General features: G+C 35.1%; 1 pseudogene; it reads left to right on the forward strand.

Moving 5' to 3' along the window:
• Positions 1 to 200: 200 nt before the first annotated feature.
• LOC127553291 (actin-related protein 2/3 complex subunit 3-like) lies at positions 201 to 662 on the forward strand (annotated as a pseudogene).
• The last annotated feature ends 11,301 nt before the right edge of the window (positions 663 to 11,963 follow it).

Consider the following 11,963-nt stretch of genomic DNA (forward strand, 5'->3'; position numbering starts at 1 on the left):
AAGTCTTTTGTGAGTATAAAATTAAGTATTTAGGGAACATTTTAAAAACTTTCTTTAAAAGGTATATAATAAGACTCTCCCACCCCTAGTCAGCAGACTAGAAGTGCTGGATATTCTGACAGGAACCTGTATCCTGTGATCACCAGAAGGCCAGATCCATCCACCAAGATACATATTATTTTTTTCTTATGGATCACGACATGGCATTATTATCTATTAGGAGTCAATTTAAAGAACCAGTTCTGAGAGAAACAAAAGACACAGATATTAAATGGATTAAGCTATATTTTATTTTAGGGCCAAGGTCTTCTCCAAATTTTATGAAATTAATACAGCTGATAGAACTTTAATTTATATAACTCTTTGTATTTTTGAACGCTTAAAGAAACTGCTGGTGTACAATTCAAAAATCCAAGGAGAAAAAGAAACATATACACTGGGAAACATTAATTTTCCTATTCCTGAGGTTCTCTCTTAATGCAATTTATGCCAAACCTGCAAATAAGCAAGAAGGTGAAGTGATAAAGGTCTATTTAAACAGCTACTACAAGAAATTGTCTTGAGGCTTTGTGAGAAGGCGTTTGATCCTCAGATACAAACTTAGAAAGTGTTTTGTGAATAAATACTTTATGAACAAGAGTCTTTCTAGGCCTGGGCAGTGATTGAGTCTTGTTCAGTTATTCTCATTGCAGAAGCATCCCATTGCAGAAGTATTGGCAGCAAGATGTATGCAGTTTTATACCTTTGTTTCATAAATTTAATATCAAGGAAGAAGCAATTTGTCCTTACTGGAAAAACCTTTTATTAAGATTGTTAGGGTTCAAGGATCTCAGAGAACTTTTGCAATGGTAAGTTTGTGTTTAATGATAATAATAAAAAAATATTTCTAACCAAAAAAAAAGGTATACAAATTATTGTAATTGTTATTGTTGTTTTTATTACTCACTCCAACCATATATTAGAAATTAGAGATATTGTTAATGCAATTTAATATATTCTTAGGTAGTGAGAAGTTGAAGAACTTTCCCAGGTCATATTGCTAATAAATGACAAAGACAGAATTCAAATATAGATCTGTTTGCTAATTCAAAGCATGGTTTTTCTGATCTATAATATCTACTTTCATTAAAAAGAATAGATAGTCTGTGGCATGAATTCAGAAGAATCAGATGTGTGTTTTGTCTTCTCCTAAATATTTCCCCTCACTTATAGAATGCCATTTCTGTTTTATAGTACAAGGAAGAAAGGAATCATTTATTTTAAGCACTTACTATGCACCAGTTACTGTGCTAAACACTTTAGAAATATGATCTCATTTGATCCTCACAACAATTCTATGAGAATGTAGGAGATTGTTTTGTCCAAGTTCAGACCACTGGTAAGTTTCCAGAGCTAGGTTTGAATTTAGGTTTTTCTAACTATAGGACCGATGATCTATGCATTGGGCCACCTAGCTTTCTCTGCACAATGAACTATTGCTTAAGCATCTGCTGTGTGCAGAGCACTGTGCTGGTTAATTAGAAACACAAAATATTGAAAAATGTAAAATAAATAGGAGAAAGTTGAAATGATAAAAATTGGATATACTTAGACAACCACATATACTACTTTTTCTTTCAGACACAATTAGATCTATTATGTTATTGATAGAAACACAGTTCAAAATATATATCATCTGTAGCTCATTGTAAAATAAGGACTTTGTCACTACAGTCTACCCCAAGTTAATGAACTAAATGATAGAAAGTAGAATATAATACATATGAATAGGGTTGAACTTTCTCATTTTACATTTATGGCCTCTCTTGGTTGGTGGAGCTCCTGTTAGTGCAGCCTGTATGTAAAGATGGCTAAGGCTAAGAACCTTATCACCTATAACCAATCATGAAAATGGCTCAGGAAACTTAGGTTACAAAGATGAGTCTCTGAAAGGAATTGACCAACATCTATGAAAAAAACATTAGCTTTCCTAAGAAACACAACAAAAAGGGACTGAAAAAAATACAGGCTTATGATGTCAAAGCCAACAAGAGTCAAGAAGATGTCATTAAAGCATTGGGCTCACAAGTCTCTAAGGCTTATGAGTTGTAACTCATTTTGTAACTCCCCAGTTATAAAATCCCCAAGAGCAGTGCCTTACATGCTGGCCAGAAGATGATCACAGTATGTGCAGGTGCTAAGACTGGCACCAAATGCCCAGGGCCCAAGATCATGAAACTGATTCTAAGGTTGCATAAGGTCACCAAGTCTGACTTCAAGATCAAAAAGTTTGACCCCAGTGTGGACAAATCTCACCTCAAGGCCACTGAATTTGACACCACCACCACCAAGATTTTAAGGTCATAAAGTCAAATGATTCCAAGCCTGTTAAGGATAGATATTCAGGTCAATATCCTGCTAAGTCCAAAATCAAAGATTTTTTGCTTAAAACAACTAGTAGCCAGCCTTCAAAATAGATAGGGCAGGATAAATGGATTTGTTTAAACTCTAGCCCATTATTTTTTGTGTCTTAATTTACTTTTTGTGTGAGATTTTGTGTTCTGTTTTGTTTTGTACAAATAAACAAGATGGTGAGTCATAAAAAATAGGAAAGCAATTTTTTTTATGAAAGCCAATTTGTGGCAATCATACAAAAAATAATCTCATTATTCTTCACTCATTCTTTTATCATACACAACATTCCTGATATTGATACTGATGGCAGGTGATATAAAGCATATTACTGAGAGGTCATTGAAGAAACTCTCATGCTTGACTAAATAAGGCACATTGATATTCATAATCAAAACTATTTTTGTATTCAAATGAATATATTTAATCAACCATCTCCTTAAATAAATATCTGGTATAAATGTAGGCTTTGAAATTCATAAAGTTCTTCAAATACATTATTTATTTGCATTCTTAGCATGGATCTCTGATATAGGCACTATAGGTATTACTATCTCTATTTTGCACAGGAGTAAATTGAAGTAAAAGAAATTGTTCATAATTTCTCAATAATCAACAAAAATGTTATTTGATCCCTGAAATCACATTTCTATAAAGCTTTTTATATGAAGCTATATTTCATAGCTTCACTTCAACAAAGCAAAACATGTTTCAAATATTTATGACTTTAAATGTAAATACTTGCATAATTTATCCCTGACAAGTCAATTTTGTTAAATTTGTCTAAGTATACTTCAATTATATGCTTTAACAAAGAAAAAAATAAACAAATATTTTGTAGTTTCTTTTTTTCTTTATTAAAGCTTTTTTATTTTTCAAAAATTATGCTTTGACAATTCTTCAGCATCAGCCCTTACAAAACCTTGTGTTCTGATTTTTCCCCTCACCTTACTTCACACCCCTCCCCTGAATGGCAAATAGTTCAATATATGTTAAACATGGTTGAAATATATGTTAAATCCAATATATACAATTATCTTGTTGGACAAGAAAAATCAAATCAAAGCAGAAAAAAAGAGAAATAAAATGAAAGCAAACAACAACAAAAAGAGTTAAAATGCTGTGTTGTGAACCATATTTAGATCCCACAGTCCTCACTCTGAGTGTAGATAGCTCTCTTTATCACTAAACAATTGGAACTGGTTTGAATCATCTCAATGTTGAAGAGAAACACATCCATCAGAATTGGTCATCATATAATCTGGATCTTCTTGTTGCTGGGTATAATGATATCCTGGTTCTGTTCATTTCACTTAGCATCAGTTCATGTAAGTCTCTCTAGGGCTTTTTGAAATCATCCTGCTGATCGTTTCTTATAGAACAATAATATTTCATAACATTCATAAACCATAATTTATTCAGCCATTCTCCAACTGATGGGCATACATTCAGTTTCCACTTTCTTGCCACTACAAAAAGGGCTGCCACAAACATTTTTGCAAATGTGGGTCCCTTTCCATCCTTTAAGATCTCTTTGGTATATAAGCCCAGTTGAAACACAACTGAATCAAAAGATATGCACAGTTTGATAATTCCTTGGGCACAGTACCAAATTGTGATGACCGCATTAGCACCCTGGATTCCTTAGAATCAGCCAGAGTCAGGATAAGCAAAGGTCCTTAGTCTTTATTCTTGGTCTTTAGGGGTAGAAGTGAATTGGATAGAAGCAATCTGCAACCTTCCTTCTTCATCTCCCGCCCAGAGAGTGACTCTGGCTAGTCTTACTCCACCCCCTAGTTCCTCCTACAATTCTCTGTATACACCAATTATTGAGCCAGCATAGGATAGTGAGAAGAGCCATTCCCCAAGCACATGCCCATAGAGTATTGTCCAATTGGTAATTAGCTCTAAGTGCTTGAACCAACCTCAATGCAATGACTCAAGAGTTTCAGCCCTCTACACCAAATTACTCTGAAAAATGCTTGGATCAATTCACAATTTCATCAACAATGTATCAGTGTCCCAGTTTTCCCACATCCCCTCCAACATTCATCATTATCTTTTCCTGTTATCTTAGCCAATCTGAGAGGTATGTAGCAGTATCTCAGAATTGTCTTAATTTTCATTCCTCTGATCAATACTGATTTAGAGCATCTTTTCTCATGACTACAAATAGCGTCAATTTCTTAATCTGAAAATTGTCTATTCATATCTTTCATCATTTATCAATAGGAGAATGGCTTGAATGTTTTTAAATTTGAACCAATTCTGTATATATTTTAGAAACGAGGCCTTTATTAGAACCTTTCAATGTACAAATATTTTCCCAGTTTATTATTTCCCTGCTAATATTGTCTGCATTAGTTTTGTTTGTACAAAAACTTTTAAGCTTAATATCATCAACATTATCTATTTTGTCATCAATAATGATCTCCAGTTCTTTTTTGGTCACAAATTACTTCCTCCTCCACAGAGCTGAGATGTGAACTAATCTATATTCTTCTAATGTGTTTATAATATTCTTTATGTTGTTATGTCTAGATCATGAACCCATTTCAACCTCATCAAGTTGCTCCTGCATAATATCTAATAAGGTTTGAATTTTTTCACTGGTTAAGGGCCGCTGTTCTACCCACACTGGTATATCAGTTTTCCATTGAATGGCAACAGGTAAGAGTGCTGAAAGGCCTTCTATAGCAGCCCTGCCGTTAGAATTTTTAAAGCCAAAGTCCTCATTTGTAATCCTAACTGTTGTAAGATGCCTCTTCTCCACAGATTGATGGGGATTTTTTCTTTTAGCTATAAAAGGAGTAAAAAGTACCATTTTATCTTCAAATTTCCATCTCAAATGGGCAGCATTAAGTTCAGCTGCTATTGATCCTCCATATGCCAGACATATGGGTGGTCTGCTCTTATCTTTGGCCAATGACTGGGCCTACTGGCCTCCCTAATGATTGTATAATCTGTACCTGTGTTTACCAACCCTTTCAATGGTATGCCATTTATCTAGGACAGCCTAGGACGATCAGCTGTAACAGCTGCAGTCCAGAATATTTCTGGATTCTGTTGTTGAAAGTCAAAGTTTGGGTAAATATCACCAAATTGCATATCAAGAATGTGTATCAGTAGGCCTGATACTTCTCCTGGATGATAGATCACACATAGTCCACCTGTGTTAGGGACTAACATTAGCTACACATTCTCCAGTTTCCCAAATCCATGTATAGATGGACACTGTTTTGTAAGCACTCTTAGGAAGTGAAATGGCCAAGCCAATTGTGTGTGGAGGCAAGGGATCTATAGTTTAGACAGGGTCAGATTTCAGTTCTCCAGGGGATATCTCAGTAGTTCCAGTGACATTGATCATGTTGGAGTACTGAAGTTTTAAAGATTCTCTGGGTGTAACAGTGTAAACGTCATGCCCCAAGTGTTTTTTGCCTGGGGCCCTGGAGCAGAGCCCAGATTCCCATTTCCCTGAGTCACTGCATTCTTATGTCCACTGGAAGCCCTTGTTGCATTTGGGATATTGAGTTTTGGGTCTTGTTCTCCCACCTTGCTTTTTTCACTTTATCTTTTTGCCAACATGGAGCTTTCAGATGCCCTGTCTTATCACATTGAAAGATGAGTCTCTTTGGAAGTTCCTTCCCAAAAGGGACTCTGTCTTCTCATGTTCATATCTTGAAAAGCCTGCATCAAATTTTGGGCATAAAAGTTATTTGTGCCTAGTATGGCACGGTGTCTTATGATCTCATGTAAAGGAGCATCCTTTTTTAGTTCTAGTATAATCCTTCTACAAACCTCATTAGCATTTTCATTAGCATTTCTCTTGCTGCATTTTCACCAGTAGTTTGTATGGCAGTTGTCTCCAAATGTCCCATGAAATCAGCAAAGGAATCATTTGGACCTTGCACTATTTTCGTGAAAGCTTCTCCTCTATCTTGTCTTCCTGAGAGGGTGCCCTATGCTTTGATAGCAGCAGCAGCATTTTGCTCATATACTGCAATAGGGTAATTACTGTGTCCTAAAGTGTCTGCTAGTTGGTCAAAGGTTACTGGTATATTAACTCCAGGTTGCCTATTTCCTTGGGCTTGTATCCTAAAGAGTTCATTATACTCTGAAAGCCACTACAAGTTTTGTCCACATTCTAAGCATGTCCTTGCTATAGATTTCCAATCACTTGGGGTTAAAATTTCATAAGCTAAATTCTCTAATAACATCTTCACATAAAACAATATAGATCACTAAAGAGTACAAGCCTTTTTCAGATCTTAGATAACTTCCAGATTAAAAGAAGTATATCTTCTCCTGACTTGACTAGAAGAGTCAACCTCTTCAATCACAGGATATGCTTCTATTCTCAATCCAAATGTATCCTCTCCTTCCGCCTTAGCTTTGACTAATGCCTCTTGTAATGGTGACATCATGGATGGGCAAAACTGCTGCATGAGCAGTCCTGATGCCCCACTGCCCCATCCCACTTCTCCTCCTTCCTCCACCCACAAAGGCAGAGTTGAGAGAGGAGTGTCAGGAGATGGGAAAGATCCTAAGGGCTCATGCTTAGGTATAGGCAGAACTGAGCTGTGAAAGTGAGAAGCACCACATCCATTAGGTGTGGTATTTATCAGCATGGTATTTAAGTTTCTTAACTCTTTTCCTGCTCAACTAGCCATGTCTTCATCTGTGTTGTCACTACCATTCCCCTCAGGCTCTTTCTCCTCACACTTCCTTGTTTGAATGCCAACCTTAAAACTTTTCCTTTTTTTTAGAACTTGGGGGATACTTTAAAGCTAGTTGTATTATATTGCACATAAGGAAGTCTTCTTCAGGAATTGAATTAGGATCCCTGGCTTTCCCACTATTTTCCAAATCTCTGGCTCTAATTTTTCTCCTTAGAGAGCCAAGGAGATGTGCACTCTAATATATTTAAGAGCCCAGTGATCAGTCTCTGAGTTACCAATAAACTTTGCTTCCCTATTAACCTAACTACACATGCTTCATACTTCCCTCAGTGTGGGGAAGTCTCTTTTCTCAGTATTTACCCTATTCCAGCTGAAAAACAAAAGTGACTAGTTTAGCCCTTACTGAATCTTCCCACTTGTCTATTTTTGTACTTACCCTATTCCAGGTCACAGGGACTTTCCCACAAAATTTCCCTCAAAACCAATTGAGTTGGTCAAACTGCTAAGTGTAGGGCCTCCTCACATCTAGAGCCTTATGTTTAGGGCCCCACATTTAGGCGCCAAAATATACTTTCCTTTTTTCTAATGCCTGACATTGGCCACCATACATTGTGATACAGGAGCCACCCACCAGTGGCTGCTGGAAGTCTATCTCAGACCTATAGAATCAATCTCTTCATGTGAGAGGATGATGATGATACAAGGAGACTGAGAGACAGTTGCATTCTTTTACCTCTCTCTTCTTCCCTCTTGCCTTCAATTTATTTCATTCCCAATCCACAAGGAACATCTATGTTAGTAAAGGCTGCTTTGCAACTCCTTCAAGTTTTTGATTCACAGCTGTGGAGGCTTTTGGAGAATTGACCTGCCCCTTCACGTAGGCATGGTCCTTAACAGAATCTAATGAGAGTAAGATTCACACAATATTCATCACCCTCACTTATTTCCCTCAATTATAATAGGTTTTCTTTGCCTCTTCTTGAGATGTAATTTCCCTCATTTTACTTTCCCTTTCCCTTTTTCCTGTACAATCCCCTTTCCACCTCTAGTTTCTTTTTTATATTATAAGAGTAAAATCAAATTATATATGCACTTTCTATGTATACCCATAACAGAGTTACAATTCTCAAAAGGTCTTTTCTTTTTACCTTTTTATGCTCCTTTTGAATTCTCTATCATGAGGCCAAATTTTTTGTTTAGCTCTGGTCTTTTCATCAGAAATAAATTATAAAAAGCTATTAGAATTTTTAAAAAAGAAATAAATGAAATTCACTCTTTTCTTTGAATGTCCATCTTCTTCCTTGAAAGAAAATGCTCCATTTAGCTGGGTATTTGATTCTTGGCTCCCATTCAAAGTTCCTTTGCCTTTTGGGATGCTCGATTCCAGGCCCCTTGATCCTTTAAGGTGGAAGCTGCTAGATCCTGTGTAATCCTGATTGTGGTCCTCTGTATTTGAATTGTTTTTTTTTTTTTTTTCAATAGTTCTAAAATTTAGCCACATTATTCCTAGGAGCTTTCTTTTTGGGGTCTCTTTCAGGAGGTGGTTAGTGAACTCTTTCAATGGATATTTTACCCTTTGATTCTATGACATTGGGACACTTCTCTTTGATGATTTCTTGACAAATAATGTTTTGGCTTTTTTTCCTCATGGTTTTCAGGAAGTCCAATAATCCTTGATTTGTCTTTCCCAGGTTTTTTTTTCCAGGTTAGTTGTTTTCCCAAGTAGGTATTTTACATTTTCTACTTTTTCTTTTTTCTTTTTTTTTTTTTTGGTTTTTCTTGATTTATTCTTGATGTCTCATTGAGGCACTCATTTCTATTAGTTCAGATCTGATTTTTAGTGAATTATTTTCTTCATTTTTTAAAAAAAAAATATTTTTGTATTTTTAATTTTTGATTGAATTTTAATTGAATTTTTAAATAAGTTGTTCAGTTCTAAGGATTTCCCCCCACTTCCCCTTTTCACAAATTCTGTTTTTCAGGGACTTGTTTTTTTGTTCCATTTTGTCAAATCAATTTTGCAAAATGTTATATGATTTTTCCATTTCATTAAGTCTATTTTGTAAGTAATTTTTTTCAGATAATTGTTGTGTTTCCTTTTCCAAACTCTCTTGAAAAGTTCTCATTTCCTTTCCCCATTTTTCTTCTCTCTTTTGAGATCCTTTTTAAATTTCTTCTGAGAGAGTCTTATGTGATGGGGATCAATTTATATCACCCTTTGGTGCTACATCTGAAGGCAATCTGCTTTTAGTCTCCTCAGGGTTGGGAATCTGTTCTTCTCTTTCATCATAAGATCTATTGTCAGATTTTTTTTTTTTTTTGCTTTTTTGCTCATTAAAAAAAAAAAAAAAAAAAAGTTGAGATCTGCTTTTAGGGCAAGGGAGACTGTCCAAGCTTCCTCTAAAAGCAGCAAAGGTTGTATTGACTCACTCCCAGTGCTGTGTGGGGGTGTCCAGGTCCTATGAATTTCTGACATTTCAGGGTTCACTATTTACTTTTTGTGTTTGACTTGGATGTTTTATAACTTCTCTGCTGATTTATTGGCTTGCAACCAGGGCAGAGTAGCCAATGGTGATGCTGTAGATTTTTCGCTGTAGATTTTCCACCATGTAGAGCCCACACCACCCAGGTCTGTGTTGCCTGCTCTCTGTGTCTGTGCTCAGCCTTCTTGCACTTGGTCTGCCTCCCTCTGTTCCTGATTGAAACAGTTTTTATTGCTGTTGTTGTTTTTCTGGAGATCTTCAAAGTTTTCTTCTGCTGGTAATTTGTTGCACTCCCAATATTAATGGATTCTGTAATTCCAAAAGTAATTTAGAGGCTGGATTTGCTAGTTAGTTCAAGGTCATGGGAAGAGGTCAGAAAAAAAAGTGTTTTCTCTCTGTCAGCTTGCCTCCATCCCCTTTCTTGGTTCTCCTCCCTCAATTATGTGGCTTCTTTATAAAACATATTAAATATTTTATCTTAAGCCAACAATGATTGGACAATGCTAGCTCTGTTTAGAGTTAATGCCCCTTCCCTCCCTCTCCTAGTTTTCTTTGTTAAAAATGAAAAAAAAAATCAGAGCATTTGCTTTTACAAATATTCAATATTTGATTAATAAATTTGAAGATTTATCATACATTACAAAATGCAGTTCTATTTAACCTTCAAAATGTTGTAAAAGTATAAAGTTTCATCATACCAGGTTATTTCCTTTGGTGATAGGAATATGGCTTAGAGTTCCAATTACTATAATCATTTCAATGATGCATGTTATTTAATTTCTGATTTAAAGAACCTTATACAAAAGCAGAAAGAAATATAATTGTTTCCAAATGAAGATGCATGCTGGGTAATTCCCTGAAGTGACACGAGATCATAGAACTCTTACATATTCCATCTATTCTTAGAATTTTTTGAGTTCCTTGCTTTTCCCACTCTGAAGTATTTTATTTCATAATTGAAAAAAATTATCTTCATAATAGATGTTTGACGATAACTTTTTATTTTAAAAATATATGCAAATTAATTTTCAACATTAACCCTTGCAAAACCCAGTGGTCCAAATATTTTCTCCCTCCCTTCCCCCAACTTCCTTCCCTAGAAGCAAGTAAATCAATATATGTTAAACATGTGTGATTCTTCTGTACAAATTACCACAATTACAAGGTTGTCCAAGAAAAATCAGATCAAAAAGAAAAAAAAATGAGGAAGAAAAAAAAAAAAGCAAGGAAGCAACAACAAAAAAAGGTGAAAATAGTATGATGTGATCCACATTCAGTCTCCATAGTTCTCTTTCTAGATGTAGATACTTCTCTCCATCACAAGTATATTGAAATTGGCTTGAATCACCTTGCTCTTGGAAAGAGCAAAAACCCTTAGAATCGATCATTTCACAATTTTGTTGTTGTGTTGTACTATGATTCTGCCCACTTCACTTAGCATCAGTTCAACTAGGTTTCTGCAGATTTTACTGAAATCAGTAATTATAGAACAGTAATATTCCATAACATTCATGTACCATATCTTTCAGCCATTCTCCAACTGATAGGTATCCACTCAGTTTCCAATTCTTTACCACTAGAAAAAGCGTTGCTACAAACATTTTTGCACATGTGGATCCTTTCCCTTTTTTATAATCTCTTTGGGATAGAGACAATGCTGTATCAAAGGGTATGACAGTTTGATAGTCTTATGGGCATAGTTCCATATTGTTTTCCAGAATAGTTGGATCAGTTCACAATTTTAGCAGCAATGTACCAGTGTCCCACTTTTCCCAGATCTTCTCCAATATTAATCATTATATTTTCTTGTCATCATAATCAATTTCAGAGTATTTGAATTGAGAGGTATTTCAGAGTGGTATTAATTTGCACTTCTCTATTAAATGGTGATCTAGAGCATTTTTTCCTATAACTATAAATAATTTTAATTTCTTCATCTGAAAGCTGTTCATACCCTTTGACCTTTAATCAATTGGAAAATGGCTTACATGTTTATAAATTCTTATACATTTTCTATACATTTTAGAAATGAGACCCTTATCAGAATCCTTGAATGTAAAATTTTCCCCCAATTTATTGCTTCCCTACTAATCTCATCTACATTGGCTTTGGCTGTATAAAAACTTTTAAACTTAATGTAATCAAAATTATTCCTTTTGTATTTCATAATGCATTCTAGTTTTTCTTTGGCTACAAATTCCTTCCTTCTCCACAGATCTGAGAGGCAAAAACACCCTTTGATTTTCTAATTTGCTTACAATATTACTCTTTACTCTTTATATCTAAATCATGACCCCATTTTACCATTATCTAGGGACAGGGTGTTAGGTATTAGTCAATGTCTACTTTATTTTCTGATTTTTCCACAAATTTTTGGTCAAATAGTGAGTTTTTATCCTAGAAACTTACA

This window comes from Antechinus flavipes, chromosome 3 (genome assembly GCF_016432865.1).
Source record: "Antechinus flavipes isolate AdamAnt ecotype Samford, QLD, Australia chromosome 3, AdamAnt_v2, whole genome shotgun sequence".
NCBI lineage: Eukaryota > Metazoa > Chordata > Mammalia > Dasyuromorphia > Dasyuridae > Antechinus > Antechinus flavipes.